At 35.3% G+C, this 27,928-nt stretch overlaps 1 long non-coding RNA gene across 1 annotated transcript; it reads left to right on the top strand.

Annotated features, from left to right (window-relative positions):
* Window positions 1-320: 320 nt before the first annotated feature.
* Window positions 321-27,928, top strand: LOC125323954. Its single transcript, XR_007202725.1, has 3 exons — window positions 321-466; window positions 10,059-10,146; window positions 27,817-27,928. It is a non-coding gene; the product is annotated as an uncharacterized LOC125323954 (long non-coding RNA).

Raw genomic sequence — 27,928 nt, 5'->3', positions numbered from 1 at the left:
TCTTTCTCCCACCTTCACTCTTCACACTGCTTGGGTGGCATTTTCCTTTTCCATAATAAATTTTCTCAGATGTTCCCTCACCTCAGCTGGTGGGGTTCAGCTGTGCCCTGTGGCAGATGGGTTGGAGCCAGCTGGAAATGGTCGTGTCCAGCACAGTGCAGCCCCAGCCACTGCTCACAGATACTCCCTGCAGTCACTGCTGCTGCCAGCACTTGTCCATCAGCACCCTATACAGAGAATTAGAGGTGTTTTTTTGGGGTTGTTTTAGTCTCTACTGGAAAATAGAAATGTCCGTGTTCTGTATTGTATTACAGTCTGAGTGAACTCCACTAACTGCTTCACTACATGAACTGAAAAATGGCAAGAGTGAAATGGATGGTTCAAAGAAGAAAAAAAGAATGTGAATATTTCACCAGAGATACTTGATTTGTATGAGTTGTTATAGTCCGAGTACGACTTCTAAGTGGTGAGTGTCTCAGTATATTTCGGATTTATAGCTCAGTTTCAGTGAGAAAGGCATAGTCTTTCTGGATGATTTTCTTTGTGTGTAGCACCAGATTTGGCGTTTGTAAGTAAAGAATTTCAATAGTAGGAAATGTTTAAAGGTGATTCTGTGATTTGTACAAATGTTTTCCAGGGACTAAGCAGAGATTATCAAACTCATTTCTCTTTTGACCCAAAGCAGATCTCTTAACCTAGTTCTTTGGTGTCCAAAGGCTTGTGCACTAATCCACTAATCCTCCTAGCCTCACAAATTATTGAAAGTCTATTATCTACAAACTCAGACTGAAGATTTATTGGAAAGACTGTGAACTCAGGGAAGCCCAGATAGTGACATATTGTGGGGGGAAACATAGTGACTAAGGATGAGGAAAAGGATGAGGAAAAGGCTGAGGAACTTAATGCCTTTTTTGTCCCAGTCTTTAACAGTAAGACCAGTCTCCTGATCTGGAAGACAGGTACAGGGAGAAGAATGAAGACCTCATAATCCAAGGGGTAACAGTGACCTGCTATACCATTTAGAAGGCTCCTCATAGGGCTCTGGACAAGCTGAATCAGTGGGCCAAGGCTAACGTTATGAGGTTCAACAAGGCCCAGTGCCAGGTCCTGCACTTGGGTCAAAACAACCCCATGCAGTGCTACAGGCTGGGGCAGAGTGGCTGGAAAACTGCCGGGTGGAAAAGGACCTGGGGGTGCTGGTCAATAGCAGCTGAACATGAGCCAGCAGTGTGCCTGGGCGGCCAAGGCAGCCAATAACATCCTGGCTTGTGTCAGCAGTAGTGATAAATTCTTTCCAACTACCAGTCTGAATGTCCCAAACTTCCACTTCTTTCAGCTTCTTTTTCATTTTTCATTCTAAATGGATAAGTATCTGTGGTCTTCTCAGCACACTACTAGAAAATGCATAAGAACAATGCCACATTGTCTTCTGTTTCTTTGCTCTTTGCTAATAAATATATCACTTATCTGTGAGTGTGCACCTTTAATATCAACACTAGCTTGAAGCCTTCTTCAGAACTCCCTGGTTCTAGCAGTAGCTAATATGAGTTGTGGTGACATAGTGAAACATAAAAAGCCTCATTATATTTATAGGATTCCACATGTTGTACTTATGTGGAGTTTCACCTAGTTGAGAGAATGTGGATACATAAGAATGACAGTCAGAAAATATATTAGTAGAAAAAGCACTATGAACAATAGCTTGTGATAAGAACTGGAATTATGTGTGTGGTTGGTTATACATGTAACGTTTTTGTGTAACTTAAAAGGTGTATTTACTGACATAATAAACACTTGCTGACCCAGATACTTTGCTGAATTATTGGTAATCTAGGGGAAAAAAAAGCTTTCACTTTTGAATGTTGTATGCTGTAAGATGTACTGAAGCTATGTATTGAATTCATTCTGCATTCACACCTAAAGAGAAAAAAAAGTGTTGGCAATTATAATGTCAAAACCTATTTTTTCATTATTGCTTCAAAGAAGAAACAACAGCAACTATTCAAGGCTGGCTTCACAAAAAACCATGAGGGACTCTGCCTATGACAACACCACTGGACAGACTGACCAGATTTCCCTCTGCCCACATTAATTGTGATAATGAAATACTGAAAAAGGATAATGCAAATTTGAGCTACCGCATTTGAATCAAGTTAACAGTGTTTATTCAACAGACATAGGAGGGCTTGTCAGCTCTTGTTATCTGTCTCTGGCAATGCACCACTCAAACACAATTATTTCATGGTGAAAGTGAATTGCAACTTAGTGTATCTCTCACTAATAATAGTCCTTTCATTCACAACAGTGTCCAGACATCTGCCCAATTACCCATCAGTGTCACAGGTTTAGATCGCTGCTACTAACTTAACCTTGACTTTGTAATGAATTTTGAGAATGAAATCTTAGTATGTGTCATTCCTATACTATAGCTAGCATGATATCACCTAGATAGTTTTGCCCTCTTGCCTAATGCCAACAACACGTATCATGACACAGGAAGCCTGGAAAGAAGGGAGTGGAGTGGTGCAGGAGAAAGTTTTCTGGTTTTGTCCTAACATATCACTTGATATATCTTACTGCATTTCATTAATAGATTAATTCAAATTAAAATTCTCTAAGTTTATTTTGCTGTGATAGTAATTGTTAAGTGATCTCCAGTCTTTATCTTGACGTATAAGCTTTTCTTTCTCCCCCTGTTCTGTTAAGGAAGAGGAGTAGTGTGGGACTCTGGCAGCCAACTAAGGTCAACCCAACACAAAGGCATATATTTACCTTTTGTAGGATGTCAAAATTTAAAGAATTTGTCTGCTTTGGACACACACATAGGATGTTAGCTTTATTTAGCATGGTACTAAAATAACAGGGTGCAACTTCACACGCACCTCAAATACAGGAAAATGTATATGTAAAATGCATATCTGTAGCCCAATATTGTGGAACCAAATAAGACAGTAATTGCCACACTCAGAAATCTCCACTGTCTTTTCCTAAACTACAGAATTTCCCTATCCCTCATGTAAAAGTATCAGGATTTTAGCTCCAAAGCTTTATTCCATGTATTTTACCTCTGAAGCCAGGCCCTGGTGTAAGGGATGTGTGCTAGCTAACACACCTAAATGGCACATATCCCAGACAGAACTCTCACAGGATTACCTCACGAGGCCATTTGCTCACAGACTCCAGTTATGCATCCCAAACTCTCATTTAAAGAACAATTCCTTGCATGAGAGCTCTGATTAGATGTATCTTTTTTCTGAAGACAGAGTTGTGTTTTTTGTAGATGTGGTTTTTCTTTCTTCTGTAATATTTTACAGTTCTTGATTCAGATTTCTCTAATCAAATTGTCTAACCTCATCCCTGTTTTAACATCAGACAGTGTCATTCACTTAGTTCTGCCACATGAGAATCTTCACTGGGAAGTGCTTAAAACCCAGGTGCCAATCTACTAGCAGAGAAATTTTTTGGCACTTTCTTTTTGGCACTATTCTCTGTCCACTCTTCATTTCCCAGCAGGGCAATTAGCTTCTGCCTTTATTTCTAGGAGACCATTTGTCGTCATGGGAAACCTGTCTTCTTGAGCTCCCTGACTACAAAGATGATCACCAAACCAGGGACAGTCCTACCCCTTCTTTGCTTTCTGATTCCTGAGGCATGGGTAGTCAGGATAAACTCTCTGATCCCTTGTGGGAAGCTGATGCCTAGAGTGCTGGCAGGAGTTATTTAGCTACCTGAAATCCCCCAGATACGATGATGAGGATGAGAATTCAGAAAACTCCAAAATTATATGGAAAAAAACTCCCTTATGGATTAGATATCATCCACACAATACTGTCAACTTGTTTCAAGAATGGAGGAATCCAGGTACCAGGGGATATCTAAGGCCAAAGTGCAATTTACCAGAAGTTACAGGAGGTACAGCTTTTTTGTGCCATTCCTTGCTTGGATTTGTGCCATTCCTTCCTTGGATCTGTCCCCCAGTGCTTGCAGGGCTGCAGCTATAGAAGTCTGGGTTTTCTGTTCCTTAGCAAAAGAGCAACAAGCAATAAAACTTACCTGTCCCAGTTGCAGTTATATCCTGATAAAAATGTTCATACCATGCATTAGTACTCTAGAACCAAGGACTGAAATCAAAGATTATTCCCTTCCGAACTGCACACTGCTCAATGCTAAACAATAGAAATAGGTTTTTTCTTTTTTTTTAGACACAGGTCACAAAGCTTTAATTCTCTGCTGAATCCTGACAAAGTTTCAACAGAGAAGTGGGAAGGCATTTCCATGATCTCTATTACTGATTAATGTATTCTCAGAGTAGTAGGTTTCAGGCTGTCAATTTGAGCCTTGTGTTCCTGAAGTGGATCTATTACTATTTAGAAGCGCTGATAGGTGCCTGTTTTGAGAAACAGACCACCATATAGACCAGCATAAATTTTGCAGTCATGAGTTATTTTCATAAATGACAAAGAGGTATGGACAAATCAACCAGGTACTTCACATTTCTTCAGTACAGACTGCACTCGGAATAGATTGAGAGCAGCCCTACAGAGAAGGACATGGGGTATATTGGTGGGTGAAAAACTAAACATGAGCTGAAAATGTGCATTCACAGCCCTGAAAGCCAACTGTATCCAAGGCTGAATAAAAAGACGTGACCAGCAGATCAAGGGAGGTGATTCTTCCCAGTGCCATACTTGTGAGACCCTGCATTGCATACCACATGCAACTCTGGGGCCCCTAGCACAACATAGACCTGTTAGAGTGGGTCCAAAGGAGAACCACAAAAATGGTAAGAGGGCTGGAATACATCTTCCTTAAAGAGAGGCTGACAGAGTTGATATTGTTTAGCCTGGACAAGTGAAGGCTTTGGAGACACCTTATTGATATTTAAAAGGGGCTTATAAGAAAAATGGGGAGAGACATTTAACCAGGACTTGTAGGGATAGGACATGAAATATTGGTTTTAAACTGAATGAAGATAGATTCAGATCATATATTAGATTAGCTATTAAGAAGAAAGTATTTACTGTGAGAGTGATGAGACACTGGAACAGGTTGCCCAGCAAAGTTGTGGATGCCCCATCAGTGGAAACATTCAAGGCAAGGTTGGATGGGACTTTGAGCAACCTGATTTGGTGAAAGAAGTCCCTGCCCACAACAAGGAGGTTGAATTAGATGATATTTAAAGATCATATGTGGACAAGGTACAACACATTTTTTCCAGAAAGAACTAACACATTTTATTGCTTTAAACATCAATTTGGAATTCATGCCACACTTTTATGTTGGAATGGGACTACAGTATTCTTATCAACAAATGGTGTAAGGTGGTGTTATCTTTAGAATTTGTGGGATTTTTTTCTCAGCTGCAAATTTTAGCCAGTCATCTTCATCAATATTTTCAGCATACTAAAAACTATATTTGCACCAGGCAATCAAATCTTCACTCTACTTTTCTGTTCTTCCTACTTAGGAATTTAATAAAGCCCATTCCAGCTTTTGAAGGCCAACCATCAATCAAGTTTTAAATAGTGGGATATCATACTGAGAAGTGAAAGTTTACTGTATTGATATGGAGCTTTAGTATACTCTGGAGCTGCCTGAGATTCACAAAGCAATTAGCCAATAATGTTAAGAAGTAATGGCTAATTTAACTAATGCTTAATGAAGCCTACTAACGCTGTCAGGATTGATGAGTCCTGTGAGATTTTGTGCAAGAACACATTAAAGTTAGGGTCCTCATCTCATTTTGTCAGATTAATTATTATCCTAAATGATACTGTTTCTTTCTGCTGATATAAAAAATATGTATTTTCTTCTTTCTAAAATATCTTAAAGATATAAGTATGCGTAGTAGGACATGGATTTTATGTCTAAGGAAGCGGTCTCATTCTTATAAAATAAGTATATATATATATATTTTTATATATATATAAAATAAAGTAGATATATATATTTGAATGTCATAATTACTGGGACAAGTAACAGTTATGTGCATTGGCGTCGATATTTTCTTAAACGAATCATTAGGATTCAATGAAAATATGAGATAATAAAATAATACTAAACAAATAAAATGCTATAGAGGAGAGTTAGCCCCAAAAAATATTAAAAGATAAGAAAAATTGCATCATATCTTAAAGACGGAAGCCTGAAAGTTGTAGTCTAAGGAATGAAGACCTTTTGAAATTGGCTTTTTCTTTCATTCATGAAGAGGTGTGTGCTTTTACAAGCTGTTATGTTTTCCCACACAGCTCATGTGACAGTGTAGATATCCTTCCTCTAGAAAGCTCTGTAACCACTGTGTATATTTCACTTGCCTCCAAAGTGAATTTCTAAGTTTACAAATTCAGGTAATGCATCAGACACGGGATTAACAGATAAAAACAGCTTCAATAAAGATCTGTATTCCACACTGCATATACACATGCATACTAAGACAAAAAGGAGATCTTCCCTAAAAGGAAGACTTGCATCTGGTAAGTTCCATATTTGATGGAATTATGAAACATTATTTGCAATTAGGTGAAAATATATAAAGCATTACTCCTATGAGGGAAAAAAACATTGAAAAAACCAAAAACTAGCCAAACATTTCTTTTCACTTAGCTATTAATGTTGGTGTTTTGCTTATGGGACTCAGGCTTGTAGTGCTATGAATAATTAATTTTATTTAGGCAAAAAATGCAGACGTGATTCTGTCATTAACCCTGTAGCTACTAAATGAAATGTGTTTATCAAATCTAAAAAAACTATCACAGAGATAGGAAACACAATTTTCAAGACAAGTATGGAATACCCAATTATGATTAATTATTTATTTCATTTATTTTATTTTTAATTTATTAACAGGAAAAAACACTCATGAGTTGTGGAAAACGTCTTGGTTTTATTATACAGAAGCAAATGATCTCCTTTCCTTTCTTCAGCAGCATTTAAAAACATGTGTAATTAATTAATAGTATGGAAAAAATACAGAAAACAGATAATACTAGTTGTTAAAGTCTAAATGAAAGCCCCATATAACACATTGTAGCCAATATTCAAATAAAAATAAAAAATACCATTTGTACCATAGGAAAACAGAGCTGGAATAGTCTAAGCTAGTAATTTCTGAAACAAAGGACATGCTAAAAAAATAAGAAGCCTCAAAGTAAATTTGGCCTGTCACAGCAAGGACACAGCAGCATTGTAAGCACTTATTTTCTCCACAAAGAGAAATTGCTATAAAACTATCACATGCAAATTATAGGGACATTTTATATTAAGGAAATTTATTATTAGGGTTATTACTTTGCATAAGATACTTGACAAAGGATACAATTTGAAAACATCCTTATTTCCTGTTCATAAACTATTTATAAATTGTATAATGTGATCAGTGTATTTCAGTGTTTCTTATATTTAAAATGTTTGTGGATTGTTTACTGGTGGCTTCCTGTAATTACATAGTGAATTCATTTTTTTCCGAGAAATCTTAGGAACATTTCTTCAGCAAACAATGCTTATGTGAGCACTCTCCCATTTAAGCAGAAATTTGCACAGAATTCAGAACTGTTGATTTTAAAAGGCAAACTTTCACATCTCAGGACCATGGACAAAAGGCTGATACTTTTATAATATTATTTCTGGTCTTCACAATTTAATAAATACATTCAGATAAGAAATATTTGTAAACCAGAAGATAATTGGAAACAATATTTTATTTCTTCTAATTAATCAAAATAAGTGCTGTCAGGTTTTTTCATATTACCGGTTGTCTACCTCTCCTTTCCTTCTCAGACATAAATAAATCTAGTTTTTGTTTTATAATGGTGTTATTAAAACGAATAAACAAACAAAACCCAGACTGACTGTATAATTCTCTGAATAATGAAACATCAAGGTGAACAAGATCAGTAGGATGAGATGGCGTTCAGAGGGATGTGGACAAGCTCGACAAGTGGACCTAAGGGAATCTCATGAAGTTTAACAAAATGAAATGCACAGTGTTGCTCTTGGTTCAAGGCAACCCTTGCTATCAACAGAGGCTGGGGGATGAACAGATCAAGAGCAGCCCTGCCCAGAAGGACTTGGGGTGGATGAGAGGCTGGACATGACCTGGCAATGTCCATTCCTAGGCTTCATCCAAAGCAGCGTGGCCAGCAGGGCAAGGGAGGTGATTCTGCCCCTCTACTCCAATCTTGTGAGAACCCACCTGGAGTGCTGCATCCAGCCCTTGAGGTCCCAGCACAAGAAGGACATTGACCTGTTGGAGTGAGTCTAGAGGAGGGCCATGATGTTGATTAGAGGGATGAAGCACCTCTCCTACAAGAAAAAGCTCAGAGAATTGGGATTGTTCAGCCTGGAAAAGAGTAGGCTTCAGATGACCTAATTGCAGTCTTCCAGCGCCTGAATGGAGGCCACAAGAAAGATGGAGGGAGACTTTTTACAAGAGCATGTAGCAACAGGAAGTGGGAATGGCTTCAAATTGAAAGAGGGAAAGTTTAGGTTAGATATTAGGAAATAATTCTTTTCCCTTAGGGTGGTGAGGCACTGGAATAGGTTGATGATGGAAGCAAGTGTTTAAGGCCAGGTTGGATGGGGTCTGAGCAACCTGGTCTAGTGGAAGGTGTCCCTCTTCATTGCAGGGAGGTTGGGAGTAGATGATCTTAAAGGTTCCTGCCAGTCCAGTCCATTCAATGATTCTGTGATGATTCTGTGGTTCTATGAATTCAAGTCTTTGCAGATATGAGGGACTTTATTGGAAGGGTAAAAGTGAGAAAATGTGTGGTTTACATAAAGACAGTTTAATACGTAAAGTAAAAGCTGCACATGCAAGCAAAGCAAAACAAGGGACTCACTCACTGCTTCCCATTAGCAGGCAAATGTTCAGCCATCCCCAGAGAGGAGAGTTCCAGCATGCATAAAGGCTATTTGGGAAGACAAATGCCCTCACTCTGAACACCCTCCATTTCTCCTTAGATGACAACCTTGTAACAACCTCATATACTCATTATTATGTATAGACACCTTAATAATGTCATTGATAATTTATTTTTATGTATTTATGCTATATGAGAGAACTATCTGCTATCTTAGAAATTTTACTTTGTCACCTAGGATGTTCAAACCCTTAAATGAATAACAATGGTTGCAGGTTTTAAAAAAATAATTAAAAAAAAAAGAAATAGAGAAAAACACTAAGCATTTGGTATTATATTTCAATAAGTGTTTAATACTCACAGTCTTAGGTTTTAACTAAAATGATTGTGATATAAGTAATGCTATAGCTATAATGTAGTGTAAACAGTGTAATGTTATGGAAAAATAAAGGTAGAAAGGAAATAGCAAGAAAATAAAAAGAAGCACAGCTGATAGTTGTTCCAGTGATTTAGGGACAATTTCTAAGAAGCTCTTATCTGAAAGGCTGAGAATATTTGTAAGAAAACAGGAAACGTTTTAATGTGTTTCTGAGAAATGAAACACTTGAGTTTTCTTCACTGTAAATGTAAAAACTTGGACCTTAACATCTATACAAAAATACTAATTTCAACTATATTTTTACCTTTTTATATATATTTTCTTTTACTCATCTCACCTGGAAACTGAAACCACCTCTATCTTACAGGGGGAAAAAAAATCAGCTAAACTCTTTCTTTTCTGCAACTATATAAATAAAAGTTTTCTCAAGACCATTAATTCCGTTTTTGAGCTTAACCACTAAGAAAAGTATTGTATTCACATGCCTATTAATTGAAGGTTTGGGGGTTTTTTGTTTGTGTTTTTGGGTTTAGTTTTGTGTTTTGGTTGGCTTTTTTTCCCCCAGCAGTTGAGTCGGTCAACCTGCTTTCAAAATACTGCTATTTAGATAACTGAAATTGTTTTAGTATAAATTATTTAGGTTGTATTCTAGATATGATCTACAATTCTGATAAGACTCAAGGAAATAGCATATTAAAAATTCCAGTGTTTTTACATACCTAAGATAGAGATTCCAATAGCAAAATAGGTGCCGTTGCAGTAAAACAGATACTTTTTCCAGTGAGAATCATAATATGATATTTGACCTTCTCCTGTGACAGATACCTAACAAGGCAGCCTTTTACACTGATAACTGGTGACTTTAAAGAAAGGTCAAGACTACACAGTGTATTCTTTTCATTCCTTCAGGTAAGAAATTTCCAAATACAGACAAGTCCAGCTCCTTTGTATACTGCAGTGAGCAGTTCATGTTTGTTTTTTCTGTAATGGAAACTAAATTAATATATCTCATATCTTTTCTTCCAATAATTATGCATATGTTCAGAATGTTACCCTTGAATAACTTCCATATTGCACATACCAATTGCAATCTGACAGCTTGTTTAACTAAACACAATTGCAGTTCAGCTGGAAATCTCATTTCTAAATGGTGCTGTAATGAGAAATTTGAAGGGCAGTTTTTGGGTTACTTTGCTTTAGGTTTAATTTTGAAATGATTGATTGAAGATCAGGATTTACATACTTCTTAATTACAACTAATGAGTTGAGTAAAGGCTTTTCTTTTCCTACTTTATTCTTGTTATGGGAAGTATTTTTCTTATGTTCATTTAGAGTAAAATTTGCATAAATAACTAGTTCTGGGCTACAAGATTCATATTTTTACTTCTCTGATAGATTGTTTTCCAAAAGGCAGCATGTTTGCCTGCATGTGAACAAAAAGGAGTTGTTTTTTTAATATATTATTTTTAGGTTTAAGTTCAGAATAGTTAAATTGTTTGAACTTACTGACTGATTTCTCTTTTGCAGGAAAAAAAAGGCCACCTTTTGATCTCTTCTTTCTGTGTAGGAAATTCATTCAGTGCCCCTACTTTTATGTCTTCCACTAAGCTGAGTTCTCTTTCACAAGGCATTCTACCAAGGTCAACGGATTTTTGCAAGATGATATTACAATCTGTTCCCTTTATGACTCATTCATGATAAACTGTTCCAGGAAAGTGTAAAGACAAAAGACAGTACAAGAAGACTTCTCATGTCTGCTTCCCACTACTGTGTTCAAAGACACTAGAACAGTAACACAGGCCTAAGAAGTAACAGGATTCCTGCACTTGGGCTACATCCACATATGTACAGGACCAAGAATGTAATATCTTATAATCACTGGAAATAATTTTTGATAGTTCAGTTACTTTAGTGAGGCACTCATCTCTTGGCTATGGCAATTTAGTACATGTGTGGCTTGTGGTTGGTTTTGAGGGTTTTTTTTGCCCATCACATACTGCAGATCTCTACTGCTACCTCTGCAAATGAGTCAGAAACTTTTTTCTGCAACATTTTAAATACAGGCTACCACTCAAAGCAAAAGCTTTTGGTAATTTTGTTTGCAATTATCTATTACTTCAGAAAGGTAGATCAATTTATTACAAAATATGTGTTTGCAATATTTATAAATACTATTTTCTACCTTTTAAAAAATTTTATTATTTTATATATAATGGCCCCATGGCCTGTTAGGAATGATTAAAAAAGAAAAACAAGCAAACTTTGATCACGTTGGACTAACAAATGCAGAAAGAAGCCTGGAGAATGCCTGATGCAAACACTGATTTTCTGCATGTCTCTCACTCAGAAAATAAATTCTTTAGTTTAATTTTGGGTAGTTTACTTCCCGGTAAAACAGGTAAAATCAAATTTTAACTTAAATATTGTTGCAGTGGTTGAATCCACTGCAGAAATGACCAAGAAGCCACAGAGCCCCAAAACAGTGGAGGTCCACTGGTGGGCAGGCTCAGAGGTTTAAGACCACCCCCTTTTACCTTTTTTAAGTTCATGTTCTAGATAGTTCTCCTTTCCTTGATTCCCCACTGGTTCCCGTGTCCCTTGTTCCACCCCTCGCCTTTCCCACTGGTCACCGTCCTGTTACCCCACGCCCTCTCCACCCCATGGCCCCCGAAGGATAGGCTCTGATGTTCTGCCCTCCCCCAGTGCCAATCCAGATAAAACCCCAGACCCCTCAGTGTTCTGTGTTCTTGGTTCCTGGATCCCTTTGGGCGGGGACCCCAATAAACCCCTCGGAACTCCATACAAAGGACCCCTCCTGCCTCTTTGTCCCCGGCTATGCTGCAGGAGCTGTCCAGCTCTGTGTGTGTGAGTGGCTGTGAGTACCCACCTACTACGGTGTGCCACAGTGTGTCCAAGTGCATTTGCACAGCACCACCGGAGTGGCTCTGGCGGGACACAATCGGGACGGACACGACGCTCTTTCCACCCCCCTACACCCAGTGCGTCAAAATATCATTTTGCCTTCTTTTGCATTTTCATCTTTTTGTTATGCTATGATCTAATGAAGGTAATGGGCCTTTGAAATGACCTTAAACAAAATTCAGGCATACCAATGGAATTGCCATTATCTCTTTTAATGAATCAAATTTCCTTTCCATGAGTAGCGTGGTACAAGGACTTCAACTGCTTTTTCTTTTTGTATTAATTGTCACTTAGAGGTTTCTGAATAACTGAGAGCAGCACAGGAGGCCTTGGGTTATAGGATGCTTATTCAACAGGAAGAAATGCCACAGTGAGACCAACCCACTGGCACTGTGAGCCATGGTAGTGCCTGACACCACAGCAAATGCTGCTGTGCTTTGCTTCAGAGCCCCTGAAGTTAATTCCACCATAGTTTGCATAGAAGATAAGGCCCTAAAAAACAGATTCCTGGAAACTGGGGAAGACTAGTTAAGATAAGTAAAAAAATATTTTACAGATTATCCTGGATCATATTAAAAGGTATATTGAGATCTGAGTGATAAATAATAAATAGATTACATGTGATTTACTCTCTGATCAGTAGCTGAAGAGTGCCACAGAACCCAAAACTTTGTTACATTTTTGCAATCATTGCCTGTTCTTATCACACGAAATTTTCTGGAAAGTCTGTTGCCATTTCTGCCCCATGATACTGACAAACTTCCTACTAATGATTCATTCCATTGTTATAAGCTAAATAAAATAGAAATAAAGTAGAGGGTATAAGTGAAATTTAGAAAGAAGAATGTAGCCATCTAAAAAAATTTAGAAAGTGAAACTGTAAAGACATTGCAAATTTAACTACAAACCTAGTGACCAGAAATTCACTGATGTTATATATCTGTAAATGTCTTATTTTAGTCTAAATAGTAAAATATACTATATCTCTATTGTGTGCAAGTGACCAAATATTTAACAATCTGATTTTTTTTTGAAAAGCATTATTGAAAAATAAAATACAAACATTGCCATATTAATATACTGTTTTCCTCTAGTCAGATAAATTATTAAATGCATTAAATTAATTTCAACTCACCTATAGTGAATGACTCCATGAATGTAATAAATTTGCATACATCCAAAGTACAATATCAGTAATTAGGAAGCATTTATTTAATACAGATTCTTTCATTGCATACCAATTTAAAATATGAACTAAATTCCTTAAACAATTTCCATAAACAACAAAGTTTAAACAAAAGGGTTAAAATTTTATGTACATTTCCATCAAAAATTCTGCTACAAGGAATCTTAAATAGTACCTAAAGTCTCAAGTTAAAGGTTCAGTTTAAAATGTTATATTTAACAGAATAAACTACAGAGGAGAGAGCACATAGTAGAAACGGAAAAGATTTTATCTTACTTTGTCTTCTGATCTGGAACAAGTAACCTGTGAGATCAGGTTCTCCCCTCAGGGAAAGTGAAGATTTGCATGATGGTTTTTTTATGTGGTCCTCATCACCATATTTTTGAGGTACTTCATCTGAAAAAAGGTCAAGGCTTTCCTTTGCCTAGACAAGTTAAAGTTCTTAGTGTATTTCTCAAGTACAGAAATACTGTCACTATCTCAAAGGCCAAATGTGGCACTTTTCCATCCACAAGAAAAATGTATTGGAAAGGTACACCTTTTTGAAACAGAATTTAACAATGACTCTTTGTTGCTTTGTATTAGAGTGGAAAGATTTTAAATTTCCTTTATTTAACGGAATGCAAAAAGATAGCATTACCATTCATTCCTGAATACTTTGGTGCATATTTTTCTTGTCTTCAGCTAGATGTTCCATGCACTGCTATCCCTATAGTAGTTCAGTTGGCTAGAGCAGGGTGCTAATAACATTATGGTTGTGGGCTCAAGCTCCATACAGGTAATTTACTTAAGAGTTGGACTTGATCATCCTTATAGGTCCCTTCCATCTCACAATATTCTGTGAAATAGCATCATTTTAAGAGGAAGATATTATCCCATTTTAACTACAGCCTGAACAGAAATGAATTTCACACAGAAAAAGCAGAGATTCTGGATTTAAAAACTTATTATTCCATGTTCTATTTAAATACTGATTTTTCATTATTGTAGAATTATTGGCAAATGCATTTTTCCTAATTTAGAGACTTAAATTTTTGTACCAGGGGTCTTTGAGTTTTCTCTTATGTATGTATATTTTTATCTTCCAGCCCCCAGGTTGTGCAATTTGTAGTGTCTTCTTCTCTCCATATACTCTAAGAAACCCAGTCAATTAAGTCATCCATTTTGATTCTTAATCATTTCACTCAAACCCAAAGATAACAGCATTGTAAGTCTTCACATTCTTGAAAATCATTTTTATCAATCTTATTCATTCTCAACCTCCACAGCTTGGTGCCTCCTATTGGTTAGAGTTGTAATAGCCAAGACACATCCATATTTAGCATGTTTGTAATATAAAAAGCAAAACCAAATGGTTCAAAAAATATTCATCTGCTTTAATGATTTTTGATGGATCAACATGTATTTATAAATGTCTAGTGAGGAAAAATCCATAATGCATGTAGGCAATCTATCACAGGTTTTAAAAATAGCTTATGCTTTTCCTAATCTCTAACTAAAGTCTCATTTGATGCAATTTACATCCATTACTTCCAGTTCACTTGACTGTGGGTATGCAAAACAGTTTATTTTTTTATCTTTGGTCTTTGCAACCATTTTCTTGTGCATTTGAAAAAGGCTAGAACCTCCTCCATGCCTCTCCACCCATGAAAATACAAATATTTTCAGACTGTTCTTGTAAACAACATTTTTATAGCCCTGACTTTCCCCAGCTGATCCACACTTTAGAGACGCTAATCCATATACACTATAATTTAACAAGTTCAGATACAGAAGAGCCATTACCTTTACAGACATATAATTGTACACCTCAACCTATTATTTATCTTTTTTTCAGAACAGCAAACTAGTTCAATAATAGTTCACCACAGTTTACTTTGTATCATAATCCCCAAATCCTACTCTGGAGATTGCAATCTACCCTCACTCTGTTCTTCCAGTTTCTGAAATCATTTGTTCCCTAAGTCTAGAATTGTACCTTTGACTTAATTAAATGTTTTTTTTCATAACAGTTTTCCAGTGTCTCAAAATGATTGAAATTCTAATCCAGTCCTCCTGCAATTGAAGTTGTTGGTTACGGGGGTTCTGGGGGTCCAGTCGGGACGGCCGGACGTAGACGGTGACGGATGGAGACGAGAGATCTCTATAGGCAGGTCTTGGGACACAGTCGGTTTATTGTAAAGGGCGTGGGTATTGGGGCACTGCTCAGAGCTGGTAGACTCAGCTCTGAGCAGGCCCAAGAGAGCAAGAGAGTGAACGGGTGAGAGAGAGAGAGAGAGAGAGTAGGAGCAAGAGTAGAAGTGGAAGAGAGGAATGAATAGAAGAGAGAATGAATAGAAGTGAGAATGAGAATGAGAATGAGAATGTCTGAAGTCCTGGTTACAATACAATAAATCATCTTCTGCACTGAATATTCTAATTGTCACTAACCAATCTAATACAAGATACAAATCCTATAGCATTTACATACAGCCTATAAGAGTTCTTATATTACCATAGAGTGTTACATCTTAACTTCTTAAAACTACTCTTTGGACCCCTTCTGCTGAGCTAGTAGGGTCTGCTCTGACCCTTGGACCTGTTTGCAAGCAGAGGGTATTGTTCCATCAAGAGGGGATTACTTCAGTGGCCATACCATTGTTTTCTAGTTGTTCAGTAACTAAGACCTGGTATTTCAAAAGTGGCTTTCATTTCGATGTTGCCTGTAGTTTTCATATTCCCAAAATCTTTTGTCAGGCAATCATATTTCCAAGGCTTTCCTGTTTCATCTTCCCCAACAGAAGTTCCCTCCAATGTGGTAACATATACGGTTGTAATAAATATTAATAAAGTAATGAATAGCGTTGAATAGTACTGGATAGAACCCAGGGGAAGAGAATCTCAGTATGTACTTCCAGTTTAAAGTGAACCATTGTTAACACTTTCTAAATACAGTTTTGCATTCATCAGTTCTGGATTAGTGATACTATTTGTCAAGGATTAACTCTTGAAAATTTTAAGGTGATATGATACAAGTCAAATGGACAAAATGTTTGTCGGTCCACAGGTAGTGTAAGCTATATTTTTAAAATGTGTATTTTCTCTTCCTGTCTGATGGGTTGTGGTTTAGGTTTTGAAACTATGTAGGTCTCAGTTGAAACAATTTCATATTCATAGGTGGTATAAGAGTAAAAATTTATTCATTTTTTCATAGAAACTATTGGGTTTTTTATTAAATATCAATATTTCTATAGATTAAATATAATCTCTATTATAAAGTTTTTGACAAAAATGAAAAAATTCCAACAACTTTTAAAAAACATTCTACTACACTGGAATTACTACTTTCAGTACTTTAAGTAATGAAAAACAAAGCATATGTTTAGACATTTCCATTTACAGGAAAATATGTATATGGCCCAGTAACTGTATCAAATTAGGACACCAGCTAGTAATAAAAAAAGAACCTTTGAGACCATTTTAGCAGGTAAAGGTTCTGGCAAAAAAAAAAATACAAAGTGAATTATAAAGTGGCATTCTGCAATAGAAATATCATGTCAGAGTTCTTACTGTATTTGAGTATTATTTGCAAAGTATTCATTATGGCAAAAAAACCCCTAAAGCAAATAAAAATACCTTATAATACTGTGCATTTCACATGGTACGGTGCTAGATTAAAATTACAGAAACTTTAACTATTATCAAATATACATTGAAAATGCTATTAATTCAAGAACATATATTAACATATACTTGTAGTTTACTTTCTTTTCTTCCCTTATCACTTGAAATATAATTTCCACAGTGTTTTACCCAAAGAAGAAAATAATCACAGTTTTTTCTTTTTTGAGAAAAAGAATACTTGAAAATGCCTTGAAGCTTAAACTAAGAAAAATAAGAAAACAGCCAAATTAATTTACAATGTAAAGGACAGGTTGAATGAGGACCTTGAGCAACCTTGACACCTAGGGAAAGATGTCCTGTGGTGGTGGCTGGGGGCATGGGGTTAGACTAGGTGGACTTTAAAAAGATCCCCTCTGACCCAAATCATTTTATGATGCAATGACTTTCAGGACTGTAATATGGCATACCTTTATGTGCAGCTGTGTGTGAATCATTATATAGTTTTTGAGAGTCCCTTCACAGTTATGTCTAACACTTCAGTACTTATAATAACAAATTTCTTTTGGTTGCCTATGCTGAAACCCCTCACAACAGATATTGTACAATCCCCCATAAGATTATATACTGTGAAATTCATGTCTAACTTTTTGAAAATTTCTTTGGAAGTAAGCACATCTTATCATAGCAGTAGTAAGTATTGTGGCATTCAAAATATTTTGGAGGCAGCATCCACATATCTGCTACCTGCCTCCACAGACTGCTATGACTCAATATCTTCCCGGTTACTTGCTTAAAAATAATCTTCTGAAAATATCTTCGTGGTCAGAGTATGGTTCTGTCTGCTTTGAAGGACTGCTAGAATCCTAAAGAAACTTTGTGATTCTGGCTGGAAAAGAGAGATTCAACCATATTACTGTTGGTACAATCTTCTGAATGTACACATGCAAGAACCAACATTTTGCCCATAGTATTTTTGCCCAGAAGGGCTGCAATTATCATTTGGAAATTCGATCACCAGCTATGTTCAGTGAAAAATGTGTTTCATTAATATATATAACAGTATAATATACCTCAACTACTTTTACCTCAACCACTAAAATGCTATTCTTCCTTTTGAATTCTTATTTGCTTTTTCTTGTGTAATCTACTTGCTCTTAAAATGAACATGATAATTTCCATGGGAATTATAAGGCTGTGTGTGTCAAAGCTGCAGATATAGAACCTGGCTGAAAACAGAAGCATATGTTGAACCTCTAGGGGAAAGAATTAGTCTCCAGAGTATTGGCTGAGATGTTTGGTCTCTGATCTCCTGATCCAAAGGACAGGTATTTACCACCTGTTTGATGTGACTCACTGGTAGACCTATTACCCTACAATACCTCATATTTAGGCAATTGAAGCAGACCAGGAAAGTTTCACATTCAAAGAAAATTTTATGAATGAAGGAATAAATAAATTTAGAAGTTAATTATTTGTTTATGAAACTGATTTTTTTGTCCGAGATAACAGAAAAGCTAGGACAATTAAATAAATCTTCTAGAAAAGTAGAGTTTGGAGTTTTACCACTTCACAGAATAACGGAAAGATTGTGATTTATGTTCAATATATATTTTTTGTTATTATGCATATCTATACATGTTTCTTTTAAAAGTGTATGTCTTTAAATCCTCAGACAATGCACTACCCTAACTATCTTAATTCTGTCGTTGAATGGGAAGAATAATTTTTGGAGAAGTGGATCTGATGAAAGTAAAAATTATATTAGTGTGATATGACAAGAAAATAACTTCCTGACTCTGTATGATCCAGCTCCAAACCATTTTCCTTTTACTTATTTTTTTTCTTTTTTTTTCTTCCCTCTACCCCTTTTTGAGGATGTTCTAGGAATTGTTCTTTGTACTAGCACAGAATCACTGCATAGTCTGGGTTGGAAGGGACCAGAAGGATCATCAGGTCCAGCTCCTAAGTGAATGGCCCATGTGGGGATCAAAACCATGACTTTTGCATTCTTAGCACCATGCTCTAACCAACTGAGCTAATCTCAGGGTCGTGTTCTTCAAGCACATATAATTGTAAATGTAATGTAAATTTTTCCCTCAAAAAAGATGAAAGACATAACAGGGAATCAGATCATCTAAAGCTGTGTTATCTCACTCTCACACTGTGGAGAGTCTTACTGAAATTCCAATTTCAGTAAGAAATTCACATGGCCAATTCACAATTGGACATGTACAATTCCTGTCTTCTGAATCACAAGCAGAGTTTTTGTGATAACGGGAGACAGTTGAAAATCAGATACATGCTTCTCAGTGTATTCTAAGTCCAAGGCTCTTCCTGTCAAAATAAGATTCATCTACTCATTTGGCAAACCTGAACATTTACCTAATGTGACTGTTAGTTTTCTATTTTAACCATTAATTGTTCAGTTGTAACTTTTATATTTACTGAGCTTTTGGGGTTATCTGCCTTTTGGCTTTTGTGTGGTATGTGTCTTATGGACATTGCCCTCTTGCTTGCCCTTGAATAAAAATCTGCATATTTTAAGTCACAGTTTCCACAAACACTGAAATTTCAGAACCATTTTAGATGGAAAGCTTGCTTTAGTCAGGAGCTTCTTTTGTACAATTTAAGTAGAGTTTTTACATACTAATCTGTCTTTCAAGACTCTTTCAAACCTTCCCCAAACGAATGTCATTTTGACCTTCTGACTTTTTTCTTTTTTTGTCTTTTTTTCCTCTTTCTTTTTCTCTTTCTTTGTATTTTTCTTTCACTTTTTTTTTCCTAATTTTTTTTTAAATTTCTCTATTCAAAGAAATACTTCTGTGTTAACTGTGATTTTCTTAAAAATCAGAACCTTTCCTGTAGGTTTTTCTGGTGAGAAACCCTACAACAAAATACATCTCTTTTTTTCCTTTTTTTGTGAATATTTTTTCCTGTGAGACTCTTGATGGGCTCTGGACTGTTTGACTTGTCACCACTGCTATCAGTGGAAAATGAATTTATTTATATTTTGCTGTATCAGTAACTTAGAAGTATTGCTTCAGTGTCTTCAGTGTAAATAATGCAGGTTAATTCTTATCTGTATTGCCAAAATCATCAGTATTTCCTGAACTGAATGGCTATTTGATTTAAGGATCAAAGTGATCTGGAACAATCTAAGTCTGACCTAGAAATATTAATAGTGTCCTGGAGTCCTAACAGTGGCCATCTGTCATTGCCATTTATAATCAATTACCTTGCAGAGCTTTCCCCTGTAAGAAGAGTGGAATTCTAAAGTTACACAACACAAATCCTAATCTATTTTTGTGATACTCAATAGAATATTAAACAGGAGTAGAAGGGTTGCTAATTGGATTAATGGCCAGAAACATTCACTGTTTAATGGGTGGATTATTGTAGAAAGAAAATTTCTATATTGTAGAACTATTGGGTTTTATTCTTTAGATTCTTTTTTTGTAAAAATGGGTGTACAAATACTTGTAGGAGACTAAATATTTTATATTCACTAATATGCCAAGTATGAATCTTTCGAAGCAAATACATACTTTTATGTTTATCAAGGTACTGTAATTTTTTTACTTAGAAATGTTATGTAACAAATTCAATGTGTAATTTCTGCTTTTGCTTGCTGTTTCCAGTGGAAATAATCAAATTAAAAGATTGAACAATTACCTATAAAATACTAAACATTTAAAAACATGAGAGCCTATGTATATGTACGTGTGGCTAACCTGGATAAAATATTAGAAGTAGAAAGATTAAAAATAAACATCATATGAATGGGGAAGTTGCATTTTATAGTTGAAGCTTTATATGAAAGCACAAAATTTTAGGCTGGATAGAAAGGGAAATAAAATAATGTAAAGAAAGTTCACTTTGACCACTTCTTCCTTCTCTCTTTATTCATATTTTCTTTGCCTGTGCAGAAAACACTGGCAGTCACCCTAGTCTAAAGTCGTCCTTGAATAAAGAATGATAACAAGGTGAACTACAACTTCAGGTTAGATATGCTATTTTTTATCTTGGAAGAGAAGTTGTAATTTTTTGCAGATTTGTCTTGCAAATGTTAAACTCAAAGAACAAATTTATCTAAAAAAAAATATAGAAAGAAAAGTCAGTCAGGATAAAGTTGAAAAAAATTATCATGAAAACCCCCTATATTTTAATCAAGCAGTTAAAGCAGTTGGGAATTAAAACCTTCACACTGAAGGTAAAGACCCTAGCTTGAGTTCTCTCTCCTTTCTGAGAGGAATTGATTCACCATGCATTTAGCTTCTATATTCTACTAGACAGAAATCCTTACTCCCACAGAAACATGGCTTCTCTTTGTTTTTAGGTGTTAGTGAGCTGAGGCAGCCAAAAGTCAGCAGAGGTAACTACACTTGAGAGAAGTTCAGTGTTTCGGGGTAAAATTGTATCCAAAACCACACAGCACTAAGAATTTAATCAGTTTAATTACTCTATGCTAATTTTTGTGCTTCCATGTATCTGCAGTCCATATTAAATGCATGTAGAATATCACCATCATTATTGGTGTTCTGACACCTTCTAAATAAGGTACAGGAAAATTCAGTAGGGAGAGTCAATGCTTCCAAATTGTAAAGCAAAGAAAACAGTGACATTTTTTCAGAACATTATGACACTGGGATGACTTTTTTCAGGATGTAGCAAGTAAAACCTAAATCCTTTACTGGAATTTTGTCACACTAATTTCTATAAATTTTCAATGATTTAATCATCCAGATCTCTTTTTAAAGGTAATTTCCTCAAACCAGCAACATTAGCTTAGGATTTAGAGTCTAGGGAGCTGTGAGTGAGAAGGTTTTATATACATATATATATATAATAATTTTTAAAATAAAATTGAGGGGAGAAGCTTTTTTCAAATTATAGTGTTAACCATTATATTTTGCTACAGAATTTGTTTAACTCCTTTCACCATATATGTGTGTTGTATGTGCAGAACTGATTTATGCAATGGATTATGTGAGGCACCCTCTGCCCTCTGTGCATCTTTTACATTCCCAAGGTGCTGTAGCACTACTGCTTTGGGCTTGACACTAAGGTGATTCACTTAGAATATAAAGAAAATATATATATTCTTTGTATTCATTAGATTTCTAACAATCTGTTTTGCTGAAGGATTTAGCAACAAATTCCAAACCAAACAATTGAAGATCAATTACGATGTCCTTGCAGGGGAAACTTCACATATAGGTTTCTAACGTGAACACATGTAATCAAGTTTCTGTGATCCTTTGACTTTCCCTTCTAAACACCTTCCACTTATCAGTGGACAAATGTCTAATGGATGATAGAAAAGTTGCCTGGAATCTAGAAAAGATGCAGCTAGCAGCAGCACCACATCTATATAATGATGATCTATATCTAAATTCTAGTATTTGTGCTAAAAAATGCAGTTGTAGCTGCAGAAATCTGTCTAAAGCAATTAACTACCTTTTACAAAAAAACCCAAAAAATTAATTAGAAAATTATATTAGAATTATTTTAATTGGAAAATAAAATTAAATAGTAGAAGGTCTTTATGAGCCACTCCTTTGTAATGGGTACCTCTTCATGAGAGTCATAGTTCAGAAACAAGTTCATTTACCCATTATCTTCACCTACACCCTGGTGTGCCATGCAATCTGCTTCCAGAGTGCTAAAGCTGAGTGCCTTTTAGATAAAAATAACATGGAAGAATGATTCCAGGGGATTATAACTAATGGACACCAACTGCTGACAACCGCTAATTTCATAGGACCAAACCACAGACTGTTTAAACTAAGTCTCCAACATGGATAATGTAGATAGCAGTTCCCCCAGTACCTGTTGTTTTGCCATAAAAATTGGATTCTGTTTGCTTGTTGATGCAGACATAGTCATACAAAAGCATATTCTATAAATTTCATTTATAATTATAATTATATAACTCAAATTATAATTCTATAAATTATATTCTATAAAGTTGTTCTTGTCTTTCAAATTAATTTTTAACTATAGTTAATGATGGTTTCTCCTTTTTATTTGTCATATTCAGTAATGCTGCCTCATCTGGAGTTTGTTGTTATTTGTGACATTATTAAACACTTAATGTTGATTGCCTTAAAACATCTTTTAAGTGTGTCTGTATTGTGCATAAAAACAATATCATAAGAGTAACAATTATATCTAATAACTTGTTCACTATTTCATCTCTAATTAAAATTTTCTATTTTCCCCCAAAACTGATAAAATACAAGAGAAAGATAATATACTTAAGATATTCTGTGACAGAGTTCAGTAAAAATTAATGAGAAATAGTTTCTATATGACGGGATATCTTGACAAAATATGTCTGCATTTCAGTTTAGAACAGGAAGTACGAAGATTGGAGCTCCCTCTGGCATGAATATTCTGAAAGAAAATACTAACTGGGGGGAAAAAAACCAAATCATCAAATATTCTGTTTGAATACTAAGCTTATTCATTTTGATATAGGATTTCACTGCAAGTATGATCCTAACCTCATAAGATGAATATCAGTTAAACTATATATCTGCACAGTTTCTATTAGAGAAGTGTATTGAAATGCTATTACCATCCTATTGACATAGAATATTAAAAATAAGCTAAAATTAGATATTTATTATATATTGTAGTAGTTACTGTTCCATAGGCAATGAAACTACTTTTGGGGTAGGTGTTATACACGCGTATGATGAGGTATCCCTTATTGCTGAGGATCCCAAGTACAGCACAAGAGAAAACAAGTACTTTGATAAACATTGGAGTGAGACCAGGAAACAAGAAGACTGGTCAGTCTGAAGTGGTGTCACAGATTCATGGAAGTCTTTGATATCAGTGGGGAAGACCCCTTGGAACAAGAAGAGGAGCAGTGACCTTGTTTAGGCACTGCCAAGCATCGCTCTATGACAGCCCCACTCTTGCCTGGGCCAGATCTAGCAGCTCCTCATGGGGCATGAGAGCAGCCTGCACCCAGCCAGGCTCCAAGGCACAGTGGTGGGGGAAGTCTCCTCCAGATTCACAGAGGATCATGTGGGGCCACATGTCCGTGCTGATGCCTTAATGAGGTGCTAGTTACAGAGATACATTTTTAAATTTCTAGGTGTATAGTAACATTTTCCTACCCTGCCTGGGTTGTGTTTTATTGGTAGTATTGCTGATGTGGAACCTGAATGTATAGCTGTCTGATTGCCAAATAATTATGGGTCGTTTACTACCTCTCTGGTCCTGATATGATCTGAGCTGTGTGAGTTGAACAATATTTCTCTATGACAACAATGAGGTAGCTTTGTTGGTAGTTATAGGAGCTTAAGAGTGGGAGAAACTGCAGAGGAGTTTGTTTATAAATTTAACCAGTGAGTGATAAATGTTGATATCATAACCATACAGATGTAGAAGTTGACCTTTCATCATTTTGTGACAGATTATGGGTAAGAAGAGCAACATGAAAGTAAACAAAAATAACTCATACTCTATATGATAAGGGAATGAAATCCAGTTGAGAGATATAGAGAAGGTAAAGATTTCAAGCTTATGAAAGCTATTCTTTCTAATATTATAGCAGCTGAATAGAAAACTGAAAACATTATAATGAACATTTTTCACTTTGCCTTCATTTTTTCCTTCATTAAAAGCTGTGTTTTTCTGACAAGAAATAATTTAGTTGAAAAATATCTAACTGGATCTATTATTGTAAGAAGAATTGATTTGCTACTGATTTTACAATTTCCATGTAAATGCTGGAGTTTGTTTTTTCCTTTCTGTGTTTGCCAGCAAAACATACAAACTATACATTTTCCCTAAGTTTTAACACTGTACTGCTGAAAACTTGAATATACATTAATTAGTCCTAAAATCTGGATATCTAGTGGTCCCTGAAATTTATGCTGAGATCATTCCCAAAGGTTTGTAAATTCTAACAGTGTAACAGTTCCAATTTTCTAGTTTAGGTTTCAGTTTAAGATATTGAAATGGATTCTCTTACCCTCCATAGCTGTTCTTTTTGTAGTTCACTCTGAGGAATATTAAAATTTAGGTTCCAGTAAAGCTTTTTTGCTTTAAGTCACAGAATTATATTCCTAAATCTAGATTTACTTGAAGTCCCCAAAGATTACTTCCAATTTAATCAATGCCCTGCCGTTATCTCTAATTTTTGCCTATCAATCACAATGTTAATAAGCAGCTGAGGCAAATTATCTGATTCCTCTCTTTGCTTGAGACAGACCCAAATGTTTAGAGCCCCATTTTATGAGGGATAATTTTCTTTTGGATAGATTTATCTGTTCATTTATAAAGTAGTAAAATGTTTTAAACCTCTTTTCAAGTTTAGACTATAGCCAAGATCTTGATTTTTATGAGTCATCATCTGGATATCAAATTTGTAAATAATATTTCAATTTTCTCATAGAAAAGTGAAACTGTGGAAGTTTTCTTGTTTTGTGGTATTTTTGATGACTTTCTAAGTTGATCACTAGCTTACTTCTTCATTTCAGATCTGTGCCATCCACAACACAGAACTATACTCAGTAGGACTTGGAAGAGATCTTCCACAGTCTCAAAACCAAAAAAAAAAAGCAAACAAAAAAAATCCCTTTACAATATCACAGATGTAGTCAAAGTTTCCCATTGTTATTATTTAAAAAATAATTCCCAGGGAATCCTTGTATTTAAGTATGCCATGTCCTATTTTATTATCATGCACATTATTAAAAAACTGTGTTTTATTTCCTGATTATTATCAGGCAGACAACGTTCCTTTCCTGATTTCCTTAATGACAAGAGCTCGTCCACAAGGAGCAGGGACTGTGAGGATGCATCCTGCAATCTTTCCATTATTCTGGGGTGATAAATTTGGAATGAGACATTATCAGTACTCTAGCACTACAAATTTAAGGCTTAGTTTGGGTGAGGAATAGTTCATGTCCTAACCTTATTATTTTGAAATGCATGCAACAAATAACATAAAGCCCTGTTTCAGGGTGATTCTGAAAAACAATGTTGTAAAATCTGCTTTACATGTAAAAATATTAGTTCTTTCTTTGTCACAACTGAACAGTATTGTACTTCATGGGTCCTCTAGGGAAGAAACACATTTTCCTCTCCTGCTTCTTGTTAAAACTCTGTGATCAATTACCCTAACAAACTTTTGCTGAAAAAGCAAGATAAATATTTATACGTGACATTTTGAGAAACAATGAAAATGAGATTTTCTTAAAGATATGTAAACCCCCTTCCACAGAACTTAATTTAAAATAGTGCTAATCACTTTACTTGTGAAATCAAGAACAAGGATTTTTAGATTAAATTGCACCTCATTTTATCTTCTTTGGTTAATTCCTTTATCTTTGGGGTACCTTTTCTCAAATTCTTAAATATAATTATGGTACTTTCTAGCCAGTCAATTATTATAAATCTGTACATTCGTATATACTTTCTTTCATGTGAAAATGCTTTTCTTCCTTCACGTATGTGCTGTGCTGCTTGGGTCTTCTGTTTATACGTTGCAACAGTTAACTACTCCAACAGAGGTACTGGAATAAATACCTTTGTAACAACAAACAAGAAAATGAGATAAATATTATTTGGAGAGACTGTGAGTAAGGACTTATTTCATAACGTTTTTTTTCATTCTCCTATTTTCTGTGTAGTCTTACAAGACTTCATATCTCTTTTCTCATCTGAATATATAAAAGAATTGCCCTGACTTAAAGAAAGTACAGATTACTGAAGCCTAGATATTGCTCAGGTTTTTGACGTACAATTTAATTGCTTATTTTCTGGTACTTCCTTGAAAAGTTTTAGCTGTCAGGAAGGCTGTCTGGTTTTTTTATTTGAGTAATTGGGTATATTAGTTTCTAGAGGCAACTAATAGATGGATATGGATTTAGTTCTATAATTCATTCTTTATTGCATTGCTGTTATAAAGGATATAAAATGTAGTTGAAAATGTTTCTATGGAAAACACCCCATGAGACCATATATTTCCCTGGTGGGTGATAATTTTGTTGGCATATTTTATGTTGTAAAACATGTTCATTAGTAACCAGCACTTCATTTTAAAGTTTATTTTTTGTTATACATTCCTGAATTTTAAAAACCTGTACTTTAAAGAAATATTTGAGCCACCAAAAGTGAATTAAATGCCAAAGCTTCTATGAAAATTTGGAATCTCAGATATTTCTATAAATCAGGCATTCTGACATCTAGGCAATGAAACACTTTCATTTAAAATTTACTTTTTATAATGTGAGCTGTTTGACCATGTCTCTTATTCAACTTGATAAACAGTTTATGAATAATTAAAAAATTGCTCTCTGAAAGTCACAAAAATGATGTTGTTGTAGAATATTTCATTAGTAAGTATTGATAGGACCTCCAGGTCTAACGTACTGATTGGATTACTTGATTGAAAGAAGAGACAAAAAATTTATAATTTTATGTCTAAAATGTCCACCTGCTTCAGTTTATCACGTATTTAAATGCTTTTCAACCTCCATCTCTTTTACATTATGTAATTATCACATAACTTTTGTAATGATACTATGGTCAAAGTGGCTAAAACTGGCCACCTGACAATAATGATATCAAAACTCTTTTAGAAAAAGTACTTACATACATTTTATTATACATATCATATATGCCACATGATGCATATGCATTTTATTTTCTTTCCATTATAACCAATGTAAAAACTAGCCCCATAGCATCATCACTGTAATGGGTTATATTTTTCAAATAAATTTCATAGATTTTCAAAAACCTGACTTACTATTGCCATTGCAAATTATTTATCAATTCTTTTAGGCTTTGCTTTTTTGGTCAAAAAGGTTTGGTTCTTTTTTTGTTTCTTTTTTCCATTCCAGGTCTTCCTGCTCTCATCCTTGAATATCTCCCTTCCAAGATATCTGCAGTCTGCTGCTACACTTCTGGACTGTCAACGTCAAATTTTCTGATTTATTATCATCAAACTTCTCA

Source organism: Corvus hawaiiensis, chromosome 3 (genome assembly GCF_020740725.1).
Source record: "Corvus hawaiiensis isolate bCorHaw1 chromosome 3, bCorHaw1.pri.cur, whole genome shotgun sequence".
Lineage (NCBI taxonomy): Eukaryota > Metazoa > Chordata > Aves > Passeriformes > Corvidae > Corvus > Corvus hawaiiensis.
The sequence above is the reverse complement of the archived record's forward strand: the minus strand, read 5'-3'. Positions and strand labels throughout refer to the sequence as shown.